Raw genomic sequence first — 16,584 nt, forward strand, 5'->3', positions numbered from 1 at the left:
TGCACTGTGTTCCTGTTAACCAGGTCACCAGTGCCAAATCTCTTTCCCAAAACAGGACAATGGTTCTCCCGATTGGCAATGCCTTTAGCACCCTCTAGAAGTCCCTATTAAATAGTACCTCTGGTGCCTAAGACCTTGGGTACAAACAAGTGTCCCCCAAGTGCTGTAGCACAGTGTCACTCTCAGGGACCCGTCACCAAACTCATACAGGGCTGCTATCGTAGGCTGCATGTTTTGATGCAGACAAAAATGAAAACATGACCTGACACACATTCCCGTGTGCCAGGTCCCCTGACACTGAATGTATTACTTCAAATCAAATTTTATTGCTATAGACCTCGTCAGATATCCACAATATAAAAAAATATAATGTATACAGGAAGTGTCGTTCATAGATTAAACTGCTCTAAAATAGTGGTGAACAAGTTTTTAAAAATTTAAATACTTTATAACATAAACATTCATCTGGGGGGCTCTTAATAATTCAATCAGATCCATAATTCTAGAGATATTCTATTTAATACAAATAGGTTTTATAAAACAGCTATGTGCTTCAACCAGGAGTTTGTTAGGGCAAACAAACCGTACATGTACCAAATCTTGAATACCTCCTCCTCCTCATAGATCACAGAGGCCAGCTTTATCCAGTGTGCCACCCCAGTTGCCAGTTAATTCTTTTAGTGGTAGTGTCCTCAATCGCAACATCAAAATACGACGGCTAACCTTATGATCTAATGAAAATCTCAGATAATTTGAACTCACTTTATATTGTACTCTAGCTAAAATGGCTTATAGTGGGATAGCTGTAAACAGTAAGCCTCATCAGTATCAAAGCTCAATCTTGGGGTGGATTTTTTTAGGAAAAGCATCAAGAGTATTGGGGACCAAGATTGCAGGAGTTTAATAGAACATTGGAAGTATTCCAAAGCATTCTCTAGGTTTTCTTTAAAAGTATTTTCCCTGGACCAGCCTTAAAAGTATCCTGACGTAAGATCGCGCTCAATGAGTGTGAGAAAGTGGCTCTGTTCCCAAATAGGTTCAGTGTGTACAGAGTCCACAGTCCCCAGAGGTTTGGCAGAGGCTAAAGTTAGATAAAACCTTACTCTCTAAAGTGGTAGTTTGGTCGAGTAGTAAGGCAGTATCAGAGGACCATGTTAAGCATTTGATGTACACACTCAGTCAGCAAATGAATTCACACACTCAAGAACTGAACTCTAGGCCAATTGTTTTGTATAAAAAAATATACTGTTGTTTTATTTCTAAAACCAAGCAAGCCTGGCACAGGTAAGCATGTAAATACTTTTCAGCTACAAGATGCTGTTGTTGAATACTTTCAAAAGATAGTAGGACTTTGTACCAATTCGAGTTTACAGGGGTTGCAATGCAATGCACAAACTTAGTAGACTCAGTACATAGGAATCAATAGGCTTTTTGAGTAAAAATGCAGTTAATTACTTTTCAGATTACTTTTTCTAACACAGTGCTGGATCCTAGATTCAGCACTCGGGCATTTCCTGAAAACGGTTGAGTAAATACGTTTTAGTTAGAGGTACGATTTTTAAAGAATATTATTGTATTTCAAAAGTTGACACTTCGAAACTTTTTTGCATAGAATCACCAATGTTATCCTATGGGAGCAAATTAACTTTGCAGGTAAGTTACTTTAACGTTACTTTTCTTTCTCAGTGCTGGATACCTAGATTCAGCACTGGGACATTTCCTGAAAACAGTTGAGAAAATGCGTTTTGGTTAATCGGGTGATTTTTTTTTTTTTTTAGGAATATTCTCAGTTTTCAAAAGTCGACACTTGGAAACTTTTTGGGAGAAAAAGTGCCAATGTTATTCTATGAGGAAAAAGAGGTTACCGGTTTCCAGGTAGGTAATCGGTCTTTTGAGTTAGGGTTCTGGGGTAAAACTCAGGGGTCCCCCAGGGTCAGTGATGCACTGCTGTTGCACCCCCGGTGGCACTAGGGTTGCCGGGTGCAGAGTGTTGAGGACCAATGTTATCCTATGGAGGATAGGGGGGCTCCGGTTGGTGGCTGCTGGCAAGCAGGCCACGGGGTTGTGGGAGCAAAGCTCCTAGGGTTAAGCTCAGGGCAAGTTGGGGACTAAAGTAGCACCAAAGGTGCACCCTCAGCGACACTACGGCGGCCGGGTGCAGGGTGCTGTTTTGAGGTCGGGTGCCCTGTTGATTTCAATGGCGATTCTCTGGGACAAAGAAACACTTCAGGCTCGGGGACGAGGATCTTCCAGGAGCGACCACCACTTCGAGGGGTAAGTTGGGATGTTGAGGGTTGGTTAGGCACTGTTGGTTTGGGCACACAAGGCCGTGGGGCGTCGGGTGCAGGGGTGTCTTGCGACGTCCTGGTAGGGGGGGGGGTCCTCTGGATTGAGGCTGCAGGCGTCAGGAGGCTTGAGGCAGGTCAGGGATCGCTGGATCTCGGGTCAGGATCTCCAGGGGGACCTCCTCGTGGTGTATTTTCACTCGATCTCGGGCCGGGTTCGGCAGGTGCAGAGGGGGCTGGATTCGCGGTTCCTGGCTGGCACTAGGAGCTGCAGTTTAAACACGTCCGGTGTTCACGGGAGAAACAGTCTGGAAAGTGAAGGCAGGCAGGTCCTCCGGGGTTTGTGAGGTTGCTGTCTGCTGGACACGCTGGGATTTCGCAGGTTCGAGGGGAGACAGCCTTGTAGGGCTGGGGCCAAGTCAGTGGGCGTCGTCCTCTTGTTAGCTCTGCACGGCTCTTCGTCCTTCTTCTTATCTTGTTGTTGCTGGTTCTGAGGAAGGAAGGTTCAGGGTGCCCCTAAATACTAAATTTAGGTGTGTTACAAGTAGGTAAAGGACAGGGACAAATGGGTTCCTTCCCTGGGGTGGGTACACCCCCTATTCTGCCACTCTTCTCTCTCCAGTGGAAGGGGGGCAGGAGCCTGTCCCTGGTTGGCTGGGTCCCCCCTCATCTTCAAGATGGCGGGGACTCTAGGTTATGCTTCACCTCGCCTCCCCCACCTTAGGGGTGGAGTTGGCAGAGGTGGGCACACCTCTCTTCCTCACTTGTTTTTCCCGCAGCTTCTCCCGCCCAAAGTGGGGGGGTAGAACCAGTGGGGACCAGTTGCTGAAAGCAGCAAATGGTCTGGAGAGGCTCACAAAGGCGACATGCCTTTGAAGCTTCTCCTTCGTGAACCCTGCCCATCCTGGGGGAGGAGGCTTGGCACCTCGTCCCAGGATGTGCATTGTTTCAGGCCTCCGAGAGCAGCAAGCTATCGACCCAGGGGTCCAGAAACATGTCTGGGGTGGCAGCCTAAGAAGCCACTCAGTCAGGTCACTGGAAGTTGCTCGAGTTTCAGGGGGCATCTCCAAGATGCCCTCTGCCGTGCATTTTACATTAAATCCCACACTGGCATCAGTGGGGGTTTAATGTCCTGAGAAGTTTGATGCCAATCTTCCCAGTCTTCAGTGGAGCCATTATGGTGCTGTGGAGTTCGTAATGACAAACTCCCAGCACCATATACTCTTAATGGCAGCACTGCACTCATGCTCCTGTACCCTCACCACTGGCATAGGGCACCCAGCTAGAGTGGTGACTGATGTATGCCAGGGCAGTGGTTTGTGGGCATGGCACACAGGGATGTGTGCCATGTAGTCTCTGTTTTGTTCTGCACCCAGACACTCAGTCTGCAAAGGCAGTGTGTGAGTGTCATGGTACAGGGCCTCTGAGGGTGGCACAATAAGTGCTGCAGCCCTTAGAGGCCTTCTCTGGTCACAGGACCCTGGGTACCTGTGGTACCATTTACCAGGGGCTGACATGTGGCCAGAGATGCCAATTGGGGTTAGGCTTCAATGCAGTTTTAGGGAAGGAACACAGGCCCTGGGCACACTCAGTCAAAGCACATCAGCAATTCAACAAAAAGTGGGGGCATACCATGCAAGAAAGAGGGCACTTTCTCACAAGGGCCCTCCCTTGCTGCCGTCGCCGCTGCGGGCGGCGGCTCCGTTCGTTCCGCCACCGCCTTTGCCAGGTTTTCCGGACAATTTTGCCCCTAGTTGGGACCTTAATTGTGACACGGAGATGGACCACTGGGAAGGGTGTGAGTACCCTCTCGCACAGCAGCGCGGGTCGGACCAGGAATGGACGGAAGAGCTAGAGGATGTCGGTTGCCTTGACCTCTCCTCTGACCCTGTTTTTTTTTCTCCTCCTGCTGTGGCTATGGAGGGGGTCTCTTCATAGACTGTGGTGCTCCGTAGAGCAGCTGAGGCCCTTGACCTTGACCTGCCTACAGTGACCCTTAAGACTAATCTCCTCACTGAAGTACTTCAGCTGACGGCAAGCTCTTTGGAGCCCTGCTGGCGTTCAATGAGGCCCTAACTGACGTCTTGATGGGCACCTGGTCTAGACCAGCCACGGGGGTTCCCGTGGATAAGAATGTGGCCAGGCGCCATCGCCCAGCCCCGGGTGAACCTGCTTTTCTGTGTGCCCACCCAACCCCAGAGATCCTGGTCATCCAGGCCTCCACTTCCCAAAGCGCATTCCCTACCGCTCCCCCGGATAAGGAATACAAGAAGCTGGAACAGTTCGGCAAGAAACTGTTTTCATCTGCCAGCTTAGGGCTGCGGTCGGTGAACACTGCATGCCTCTTGGGCCGCTATTCCCCCTCTGTGTGGGACATGGTTGCGCAGGTTTTGGCTCAGTGTCCGGAGGAGGTGTCGGACAGTGCTTTCCCAAGCTGTTGCCAAGGGGAAAGATGTGGCAAAGTTCGCCGTCAGGTGTGGACTGGACACCGCGGACTCACTGGGTAGGGCGATTTCCACAACAGTGGCCCTCCGTCGTCACGCCTGGTTGCAGTCCACTGGTTTTTCAGGGGATGTTCAAAGTTCTCTTATGGACATGCCCTTTGATGGTACTCGCCTGTTTGGCGATAAGGCAGATAGTGCGCTGGAGCGTTTTAAGGACTCCCGGGCTACGGCCAAGGCCTCTTCACCACGCGCCTGGCCACGTCTGCTTTTCGTTCCTTTCGTGGCCTCGGAAGGGGCGCCCAACACGTTTGTTCAGCCAGAATCCTGCGCAGAACCAACCTCAGCGCGGACGTGGTGCCCGCCGCGGCAGGGACAGGGGGCCAGCGTGCGGGTCAGTCCACCTCAGCTCCCATAGCATCCGCCTCAAAGCCTTCCTAGTCCGAGCTTTGTGGCACACCCCACGCTGGTGGACGGCAGGTGCCGCCATCACCTTCCTCACTGGCGTTCCGTTACCTCACTCAGTGGGTGCTGCAAATCGTCCGAAGGGGCTACTCCCTCCCCTTCGAGACTGCCCCTCCAGCCATGCCACTTCAGTTCCACCGCATGTCGGGGGACCATTTCGCGCTTCTCTAGCAGGAAGTCATGGCCCTCTTGGCCAAGGGGCCCATCGAGCGCGTTCCTGGGCCAGAAGTAGGACGTGGTTGTTGTTCCCACTACTTTCTGGTCCTCAAGAAGGAAAAAAGGGGCCTGCGTCCCATCTTGGACCTCAAGAACGTCAACTGCTTCCTCCGGAAGGAGAAGTTCAAGATGTTGACTCTGGCTCAGGTCTTGGCTGCCCTCAACCCTGGAGACTGGATGGTAGCGTTGGACTTGCAGGACGTATATTTTCATATCCCCGTCCTGCCGGCCCACCGGAGTTACCTGCAGTTCACGGTATGCCTAGTGCACTTTCAGTTTGCCGTGCTCCCCTTCGGCCTTACCAGTGCCCCTCGGGTGTTCACGAAAGTGATGGTGGTGGTCGCAGCTCATCTGCGCAGATCAGGAGTTCCAGTCTTCCCCCATCTCGGCGACTGGTTGTTGAAGGCGGGCTCGCCCCAGGCAGTCGTATCCCACCTCCAGACTATGGCCGACCTCCTGCATTTGCTGGGGTTCTCCATCAATGTGGCGAAGTCGCACCTGAGTCCCTCTCAGAAGCTCCCCTTCATCGGAGCGGTTCTGGATTCGACGCAGTTTCGGGTTTATCCTCCCGAGCAGCGAGTCCGAGTTATTCAGGCTATGATTCCGATCTTTCAGCATCTATCCCGGGTTACAGTCAGGATGACTCTCCGGCTCCTGGGCCTAATGGCCTCCTGCATCCTGCTAGAGCAACATGCCAGATGGCATATGCGGGCTCGGCAGTGGGACCTGAAGTTCCAGTGGACACAGCATCGGGGCAACCTGTGCGATCATGTCCAGATCTCGGAGGGCGCTGCACGACAATTGCAGTGGTGGCTCACGAATCATGATTGGGTCAATGGCAGATCCCTCTCCCTTCTCCAACCGGAGCACACAATGGTGACAGATGCGTCCCTCCTGGGATGGAGGGGCCACATGGGAGAGGCGGAGATCAGAGGCTTCTGTTCTCTGGCGGAGTCCCGGCTTCATATCAACCTATTGGAGCTGCGGGTGATCCAGCTTGCACTGAAGGCATTCCTTCCCTCTGTACGGGGAAGTGTAGTGCAGGTGTTCACGGACAACACCACCGCCATGTGGTACTGCAACAAACAGGGCGGGGTGGGGTCGTGGACCCTATGTCAGGAGGCTCTCCGCCTCTGCACATGGCTGGAACATCAAGGCATTACCTTGGTGGTTCAACACCTGGCAGGTTCTCTGAACGCCAGGGCGGACGAACTCAGCCACCGGTGCATGATGGATCACGAATGACGTCTGAACTCGGACGTGGCACAAGGTCTCTTTCTGCAGTGGGGAGAGCCTTGGTTAGATCTAGTCGCCACCGAAGAGAACGCGCAATGTCATCAGTTCTGCGCATTGGAATTTCCAAGGCGACACTCGCTAGGCGACGCTTTTCTTCACGAGTGGAGCTGCGGTCTGTTGTACGCCTTTCCGCCTATACCACTTCTGCCCAGAGTGCTGAAGAAGATTTGGCGCAACCGGGCCCAAGTCAACCTTGTGGCTCCGGATTGGGCGCGAAGATAGTGGTATGCCGAGCTACTCAGCATGGCTATCGATCCCCCGATCCGACTGCCTCTTCGGGAAGATCTTCTGTCGCAGCAGCAGGGGACGGTCCTCCACCCAAACCTGTCCAGCCTCCACGCGTGGATATTGAGCGGCGACATTTGACAGCTTTCGACCTTCCTGTCTGTGATATTATTCTGGCAGCCAGGAGTCCCTCCACTAAGACAGTATACGCCTGCAGGTGGAACAAATTTGTGGCATGGTGCACAGCAAAGGCTGGGGATCCCCTTTCTGCCCCTCTTTCCGAGGTCCTTCTGTTCCTTCTCTCTTTGGCCCAGCAGGGCTCTGCTCTGGGCACTATCAAGGGTTATCTCTCAGCCATTTCTGGCTTTCTAAGGCTTCCAGATCAGCCTTCTCTTTTTTTTTTTTTTTTTTTGAACCAACTTTTATTGATTTTAACGGTCGTGCAAAAGTCCATACACAGCTTGTTCGCCTACAACCACAATGGCCGGCAGCAGGTGACAAATCATTAGCAGGAGCAAAGGCATATGCATTAACACAAGTAACATTATCAATAGCCCAGGAGCCGGCCCCCACAGAGATATTCACTCTCAGAGGCTCTTGCCTTAGTGACGCCAAGCCCTCAGTAAACCTCCCGCCCAGCAACCCTGCAGAGGCAGCTCCTAGAGGCTGGAGACCATGGCTAACAAAATGTCACAACTGTCACGGGCCAGCCGGGCAGGCAGCGTTAGGGTAAGACTGCAAGGGCGCCCCATTCGTGCAATGTAAGAGTCACAGCATATTATAGCGAATATCGCCTAGAAGAGACGCTGTACAAGTCCAGGAACTTTCATCAATGATGTACAGGGCAGTATGCAAGTCGACTGCTGGCTTGTCTCCTATTGCAAGCGTAACTAGGGGTTAAACCCTCCACCCCGATATCCCGCCGCCATGCCAGGGCGAGGATGTCGCCCCAATCCCTGCATCAAAGATTGCCAATGCAGCGACCAAACAACCAGGGGGATAGAACAAGGGAAAAAGTGAGGGGGTGTGGACCATCGCAAAGGGCAACAGTCATGGCGAGGGGGAAGGGATGTGCGCTCAATTATCATCCTCAGATGGGGGCCTTTCAGGGTGTGGTCCGCTAATAGCAAGTTCTCCTCCCGTCCTTCCAGGCCGGCTTTCGCTAGTGGATTGGGTTATACACCCTCTGCGGGATTCCAGTACCCTCCCGGGTCCGTGGGGTCCAGCACGTCGTCAAAGAGCTTCAGGGCTCTAAGTCGTGGCGGCTGCAAGCGAGCATGTTCTAGCCGCCCCAGGTAGTCTACCAAAGGCTTCCAGAGCTTTTTATATTTGGCGTCTCGGAGCTGCAGACGCGCCGTGAGAGACTCCATCGCCACCACATGCCACAGACGAGTAAACCACACGTTAACGGAGGGCGACTCTGGCTTCTTCCAGTAAAGGGCTATTGTTTGTTTTGCAGCGCCCAGCATGTGGAGGCTAAGGTGCCGATCCCGACCCGTCATGGCTCTCAGGGTTGTTGGTCTAATTCCCAGAAGGACCACCAGCGGATCCTCCGGAAGGGGGAACCCGAGTACCTTTTTTACATGGCTGAGGACCTCTTTCCAAAAGATTTTCAGAAGTGGGCATGTCCACCAAATATGAATGAAGTCTCCCTGCGCCTGAGTACAGCGCCAGCACAGGGTAGAAGAGTTAGGGAACATTTTGTGGAGTCTGGCGGGGGTGTAGTACCATTGGGTCATTACTTTGTAGGCCGATTCTTGTTGGGGAATGCTACGCAGGATTTTAGGGATGTCGCCCCAAAGCCGGGCCCATTGGGCAGGAGTGACGCCCGAGCCAGTAGAGGAATGCCATCTCGTCTGATACGGATGGGGGTCAAGCCGGTGCGAGTGCTGCAGCACCTTGTATATGCGAGATATTAGCCCCTTGTAGTTGCCGAAGTCCCGCGCTAGCTGTTCGAACTGCGTGTAGGGTCGCGTGGCCGCCGGCATCAGGGACGAGCCCTGTATCCAGTGCCGCAGTTGTAGGTATTGGTAGTTGTCACCGTCCAGAAGCCCAAACTCCTGCTTGCACTGTGCAAAAGTTTTGAGAGAGTCACCGAGGAACAGGTATCGTATCGTCCTACAGCCCGACTCCGTCCAGTTCGCGAAGTGAGGCGTCCGACATGCCGGCGGAAATTGCGGGTTTCGCGCGATCGGGGTGTGCGGGGATGGAAAGGTGGTCAAGCCCCTACTCACCGCCACTTTATCCCAGATCTCCAGGACCGTTTTGGTAGGGACGGCCATGTAAGCGCTGCGATGTCGGGCCGCCCGGGGGAGCCAGGCATGGTCCCAAAGCGGGCGACAGGTGACTGCCCTGTCCATATGAAACCACACCTTCTCACTCTCCCAAGCCCCCCACTCCAGGATACAGCGAAGGTGCGACGCCCAGTAATATTCGAGGAGGTTGGGGCAGGCCAGACCACCCCTGTCCCGGGGGAGACTCAGGATTTTATTCGAGAACCGTGGCTTTTTCCCCCCCCACACAAACGCGTTGAGTTCGCGTTGGAGCCCCTGTATTTGATGCTCCGGAATCGGAGTTGGCAGTGTTTGAAACAGATAGAGGACCTTCGGCAATATCGACATCTTCACTGTGTTGAGGCGGCCCAACCAGGAAAGCGGCAAGGCCCTCCATGCCCGCAGATCAGCGAGGACAGAGTTTTTGTACTCCTGCCAGTTGGCCTGCGTCCAAGTGGCCAGGTCTGGGGTTAAGTTAAGACCCAGGTATCGCACTGACGCGTCCGCCCACTGATACGGAGCCGAAGCTCGGATCGCTGGGAGCTCCTCGGCCGGGATCGAGATATTAAGGGCCCAGGACTTGGCATGGTTAATTTTGAGCCCAGAGGCGCGTTCGTAGGTGCGGAGCAGCGAGTGTACCTCCGGCAGTGAGCGCAGGGGCTCGGAGAGGGTGAGAAGGAGATCATCCGCGAAGAGAGCAATCTTGTGCTGCACTCCGCGAAGGGATATACCACAGATATCAGGGGACCGCCAAATCATAATGGCCAGGGGCTCCACCACCAGGGCGAACAACAGGGGCGATAGGGGACAGCCCTGTCGAGTGCCTCTGCAGATGGGAAAGGGTTGTGTGAGCTGTCCGTTCACCCGCACCCTGGCAATCGGCGAAATATACGGGGCCATAATGCGCGCCACCATCTTAGGACCCAGGCCTATTTTTCGCAGCACTGCTCGAAGAAAAGTCCAGTCAACCCGGTCGAACGCTTTTTCCGCGTCGAGCGACAACAGGCAGGCCGGGATCTTCCAGTGTTGGGCCTTCCCAACGATATGCGCAATACGCCGTACATTATCTGCGCCCTGGCGTTGATGGATAAACCCCACCTGGTCGGGTTCGATGAGATTAGGTAGGTGAGGGCTAAGTCGTTTAGCTAGGATTTTGGTGTAGAGTTTCAAATCAGTATTCAGCAAGGCAATAGGCCGGTAGGAGGAGCACAGCGTGTGGTCCTTCCCGGGTTTCGGGATGAGAGTTATGTCGGCCATTGCCATATCTGCTGAGGGCCCTACCGACTCCTCGAAGGAATTAAAGAGGCGCAAAAGATACGGTTGTAATTACGGTAAAAAGGCGCGGAAGAACGACACCGGGAGCCCGTCCGGGCCGGGCGCTTTGCCAAGCGGGAGGTCGCGTAGGGCGTCAACCAGCTCTGCCGGGGTGATAGAGTCCTCTAGAAGCCCGGATTGATACGCACTCAACGGGTCCCAGTGGCAAGTGTCTAAGGCCTCCGCAACCAGCTCCGCCGCAGGGGAGTCGCCAGTATAGAGGGCTGCATAGTAGTCGTGGAACGTTTGGAGCTTCGCCGATTCCGCAACGGCCCAAGACCCGTCCGCCTTCTGTAGTTTCGCGACATGCGCCGTGGCTGCCCGTGTCCGCAAATGTCGCGCCAGAACAGCGCCCACCTTGTCGCCCCCCGCATAATAGCGTTGCTTGAGTGCAAGCAGAGCGCGCTCAGCCTTGTTGACCCTGTGTGCGCGGAGCTGCCCACGAAGAACGGCCAAACGGCGCTTGTGCGTCGCCAGCGGGCGCTCCTTGTCCATCTGCTCGAGCACCTGCAATTCCCTCGTGAGTTTCGTCTCATAAAGCTGGGCCTCACGCGCCCGAGCGGCCGCCAAGGCTGTGAGAGTGCCCCGTATAGTGGCCTTGAAGGCGTCCCAAAGAAGGGGGAGAGGGGTCCCCGGCAGGTCGTTGTCCTCAAAATATGCCAGAATGGCTGTCTGTATCTCCTCTCTATCCACTGGGTCCCGGAGGACGTGGTCCGGGAAACGCCAGCGGCGCGGCCGCAGCGGGTGGGGAGGACCCTCCCGTAGAAGCAGCTCTACATGGGCGTGGTCCGAGACCGAGATGGTGGAGTGGGACACCGAGACGGAGTCCTTGAGCAGTGAGTGCGATACGAGGAGGAGGTCAATGCGGGAGTAAGTGCGGTGAACATGGGAGTAAAAGGTATAGTCGCGTAACCCCGGGGAGTGGTACCTCCAGACATCCACTAAGGTTAGGGCGGTTAGGGAGCGTTTCACCGCCGCAGACATGGCCCCCACCCCGTGAAAAGCGCCCCCACATCGGTCAAGCTCTGCGTCCCACACCCAGTTGAAGTCCCCCCCGACTATGAGGTCTGTGGTTACCAGCTCAAGGTGTTCCCTGATGATCCGACGCAGGAAGAGATCCTGACCCTGGTTGGGGACATACAAATTACACAATGTCAGAGCGCGGGAGCCCCGCCTGATCTCCACCCGCATAAACCGCCCCTCCGCATCCCTATGTACCTTGGCATCCCCCCGGGATATCCCTGCCCTGCACAGGATTGCCACCCCCGCCGTCTTCGAGAGAGCCGAGGACCAGAACTGAAGGGGGAAGCGCGGGTGCGCCATCCGGCCCACGTCAGACTTGAGGAGATGTGTCTCCTGGAGGAGGATGATGTCGGGGTTCTGCAGGAGCAGGTAGCGCCAGATTAGGCGTCGTTTGTTGGGAGAGTTGAGCCCTTTCACATTGAGAGAGAGAATCTTCCAGGGAGAGGTGGTAGTCATTGTCGTAAAATCCCCAGTAGGGCACCTCCCGCCTGAGCATCCAACCCATAAACACGACCCCCCCGCCAAAGGGAATGAGTGGAAAAGGGTACTGAGGGAAACAAATAAGAACAAATACAACCATGTAAACCTGTAGTCGGCCAACAGGGCCGGAAGAGCCTATTCCAGTCAAGAGAGTAGCCAGGCACCGCGGCACAGGCTGTCTCGGAGATGTCACTCTCCCAGAAATAGGAGGGGGGGTGCGCCATCGTTGAACCGCAGAGTTATGGTGTCGAGGGTCCATCCCGGGCCGCCGCCCAAGCCTGGGAGACAGCGCCCCGTAGAGGAGACGGTGGTGCGCCTCCGAGTGAGGTGTCCAAGGCGTCGAGCAATGGGGGAGAGATGCAGCCCACAGCCGGCCATACCTCCAGGCGTCTCAGCTGTCTCAGTTGTTTAGTTGCAGTCAGGTGAGATGTTCCGCAGTGATGTCGGTCACTTAGGGGCAGAGGCCTGTGAGCCCAGCGGCGAGGAGGAGCCCTCCAGGGATTTGATATGTTCGATAATGTCTTGCTTGTCCCGGGAGGCCCTGCTTCCCTCCGGCGACGATGGGTGTCTAGGGCGTCGCACTGTGGACCACTGTGGCTTCGCCGGGATCCTGACCTTGGGAGGGCGCCGCGCGGGGCTGGCTGGCGGTGAATCGGGAATCTGCAGGAGCTGGGCCGCCTCCCGGTATGAGCGCAGCACCCGCCGCCTGGACTCCCACTGAAACATGAGGGCGAAGGGATGGGCCCATTGGTAGCGGATGTTGAGCTCCCTCAATTTGTCAGTGACGGGTTTGAAGTCCCGACGGCGCCGGAGAGTGGTGGAGGCCAAGTCTTGAAACAATTGGATGGGCTTTCCCCCGCAGAGGATTTCGGATTTGCCTCTGGCCGCCTTTAGGATGGCTTCCTTTTCAACAAAGAAATGAACCCGTGTCAAGATGTCAGGGACAAGCCCCGGCCTCCCCATCGGCCCTGAAACCCTATGGGCGCGGTCCAGGGTGGGCGGCGAAGTGTCGTCATCCCCTCGGATGTCATGAAGTAAGTCCGCCACAAAGGACATAATATCTGCCCCTTCTGCCCCAGGCGGCACCCCCCGGATGCGTATGTTGTTCCGGCGCCCCCTATTTTCCAAATCCTCCTGTTTGATCTGGAGCTCAACATGCTGTTCTTCCAAGGTCGCCAATCTTTGCCATATATGTTCTTGGTTTTCCGTGCGTGCATCCAGGGTCTTTTCTAAGTCATCCACACGGCCGCCCAGCTCTCCCACATCCTTCCGAAGGTCCTTCACGCATGCCTGGACTACTGTGCGGAGGGACCCAATTTACGACTTAAGTTCTTGCATGAACGCCGTCATGAAGGATTGCGTGACGGGGGCTGTCGAAACCCCTGCCCCCGATGGCTCCGCGCTCTGTGATGCTGTGGCAGGCTTATGGCAGGCTTATTCCACAAGTCCTTGACAGAGGCGTCTTTGGGGGTTGCCGGCGGCTCTTTCCCCGGCTTTGTACGGGTCATGATGCGGCCGCGCTTAGGGTCGGTCTCACAGTGAATGGGGGTAGCAGCCCCAAGTAGCTCAAGGGCCCGCAGTCCTGTGGCGAATGTTCAGCCCCAACCTTCCAGGCTCGGAACCTCAGGGGCGCAGGGGCGAGCACATACAACAGCGCCGTGGCGCAGGGTGCCGCAGTGTAGAAGGTTCTCAAGGCCCAGCTCTACGAAGCTATGCGGCCGCTAGACCGCCCCCAGCCACGAGATCCACCGCCAACTCCAGGTTCGAACTCCCACGCTGTCCAAGGCCGCGATGCAACTCTAGAGAGGCCTTCCAGCGCTAGGGATGGCCGTCGCGCCTGTAGCGAGCGCCACCAGCAGGCTCCCAGGCCAAGGCGCGGTAACGGACCTCACCCAGCCCAGCGCCGGTCCACAGACCCCAGGTTTTGCAGGCGCTAGCAGAAGGACACAGTCATCAGGGCGCCGGGGCCAGTCGTCCCCCGGGCGCGTCTCCCTCTAGAGCGCCCCCCGGTCCCGGTCCAGGCCCCGGTCCCGTCGTCGTGTGGGCCAGGCCTTTCCCGCGTGGTTAGTCGAGGTGGTGGCCGGCTCCTCACAGCCCTCGGCGCCCGCCAGGCCACAGCCACACGCACATCCCGCGTCGTTCGCCTTTACCTTCGGGCCCCCGCCTCCAATCCGATCCCCAGCGGTCACCCAGGTCATCCGGGAGGTCCCGGCCTACCAGCTCTGGTCGTCGCAGGCGTCGTCCGCCGTTCTGCTCGTGGCTGCGCGGGGGCTCCTCGCTTCCACGCTCTATAGATGGCCGGCGCCCCCAGGCTCAACGTCCGCACAAGCCAGCAGGACGATGCTTCTGTCGAGGCCCGGCCGAGCCAGTCCAGGGGTCCCAGGTACCAGCAGCAGGGTCCGCAGCGCCGCCACGCGGCAGCAGCTCCACGTGTGCAGTGGGGTGTAGGTTATGGCGCCAGGCGTCCCCAGGGCAGCCCCAGCAGTCCACCCCAAGCGCCTAGATCAAGGCCAAGGCTTCAGCACGGCTCGCTTCCTCCGCGGCGCCACGAGGCGGGCAGCCGCAGCCACGGGCCAGGGCCAGCCGCAGACCACAAGATGGCGGCCGCTACCGTCCCCGAGCCCGATCCTCCTCGAACCTCCTCGTCGTCGGTCCTGGCCGCCTCAATGCCTCCGCTGCTCTGCCACACGGCCGCGCCGTTCCTCCAGCGGCACTCCACCCGGGTCAGTCAGGCTCAATCCCACCACAGCGCGGCGGGTCCGGACATCCAAGATGGCGGTCGCGGTCTCTCCCGCCGGTGCCCTGCCTCGTATGTCGCCCCTACTCGCCGCAGCCCAAGCCAGGAGTCTCCAAGGCGCCCGGCAGCTGCCCGCTCACAGTGTCCAATCGGGCCCCCTCAGCTGAAGCGTCTCCGCAGCTGCTGCCCTGCTGTACAGGCTGTTTTCCTCGGCGGCGGCCCGGAGCCTCAGCGATGTGCGACTCACATCGTCCGCGGCGAGACCACGCCCCCCAGCCTTCTCTTTTTAATTCTCCAGTTGTTAATCCGGGTGGATGACCAACTTTTTGTTGGCTACGTGGGTGCCAAAAAGGGTCGGGTCGTGCACAAACGGACCATCTCTCGGTGGGTCGTTCTGTGCATCAAAGCATGTTACTTGTTGGCTAAGATGGAGCCTCCTGTGGGGCTGCGTGCCCATTCTACCCGGGCAGCGGCAGCCACTACTGCTTTGGGACGCGGTGTTCCTTTGCAGGACATCTGTCAGGCTGCTACGTGGGCCTCGCTGCACACGTTTACCAAGCATTATTGCTTTGACAGGCAAGTCCGGAGAGACGGCTCTTTTGGCCATTCTGTTCTCCGTGACTTTCTGGTGTGATCTTGTTCGCAGACCCACCACCGGGGTTGGTATTGCTGGAGTATCTATTCTAAGGTAAGGAATCTATCATTAACGTGTCTTTCAGATGCACAAGTTACTTACTTGTGTAACGATATATCTGTAAGAGACATTAGTTAGTGATAGATTCTTTACCGCCCCACCCATCCTCCCCGTTCTGTGAACTGATTTCTAGGGTTAAGGTCATCCCTTTCAGGGCTCTAGTTTCATGGCACCAGTGGTCAGTTTCATGCATGACTCTGCGTTCCTGGCGCAGAAAGTCGTGCACAGAACTGACGTCAGCGCGCATGGTTGGCGCCTAAGTAGTCTCCGTGACGTCATCTCGGCGCCTACGACGCCAGCGACAGGTGCGGAGCCGCATGATGCCACCTTTCGACGCGCAGGGGTACTGCTGATGAAAACTTTCCGGATCCAGTCTGACGCCTGGGGATATTCTACGGTAAGAAATTCATCACTAACTAATGTCTCTTACAGATATATCGTTACACAAGTAAGTAACTTGTGCATTACACCAAATGTCGATTTTTCCTGCAGTAACTGAGTCCCCAAAGCTCGGGAGATCTGCCAGCTCTTCACCCAGGAACCAAGACCTTCAGAAAAGTAGCATACCTTCTTCCCTACAACCTGCAGGCACCCAAAGACTCATGTGGTACTTTGTGACAGCAGAAACCAGACTGGTGAAGACACCACTGCACACCTTGCTCCAAACCCAAGTTGAAGTGGGCCAACGGTGTCATTGTGGTCCCCCAGCCCTGCAGAGACAGAGTACACTGTGTTTTCGCCCCAGTGAATTCACCAAGGCCTGCAGCCTCTCCGCGCAGGCCCTCCCCTACTGTGACTGCTCCCTGCAAGGAAAACCCGCAGCCTAAAAACACCTCTGTACCTGTCGCTCCTGGGCCTTGGAGTAGAGGACTGTGAGAAAGTGCCCTCTTTCTGCATGGTATGCCCCCACATTTTGCTGAATTGCTGATTTTCTTTGACTGAGTGTGCCCTGGGCTCCTCCTAATCAGCTGCCCTAAAATTGCATTGAAGCCCAAACCCAATTGGCATCCCTGGCCACAGGTAGGCCCCTGGTAAATGATACCACAGGTACCCAGGGCACTGTGACCAGGGAAGGCCCCTAAGGGCTGCAGCACTTATTGTGCGTCCCTTAAAGGCCCTGCACCTTTTGTGAGAA

General features: G+C 55.9%; 1 pseudogene across 1 annotated transcript in view; it reads left to right on the top strand.

Moving 5' to 3' along the window:
* Nucleotides 1-16,584, top strand: part of LOC146866933 (lysine-specific demethylase 5B-like) — a 623,554-nt pseudogene that overhangs the window by 270,277 nt on the left and 336,693 nt on the right. The gene's annotated exons all lie outside the window — the stretch shown is intronic.

This window comes from Triturus cristatus, chromosome 1_2, assembly GCF_964204655.1.
Source record: "Triturus cristatus chromosome 1_2, aTriCri1.1, whole genome shotgun sequence".
NCBI classification, from domain to species: Eukaryota; Metazoa; Chordata; class Amphibia; order Caudata; family Salamandridae; genus Triturus; species Triturus cristatus.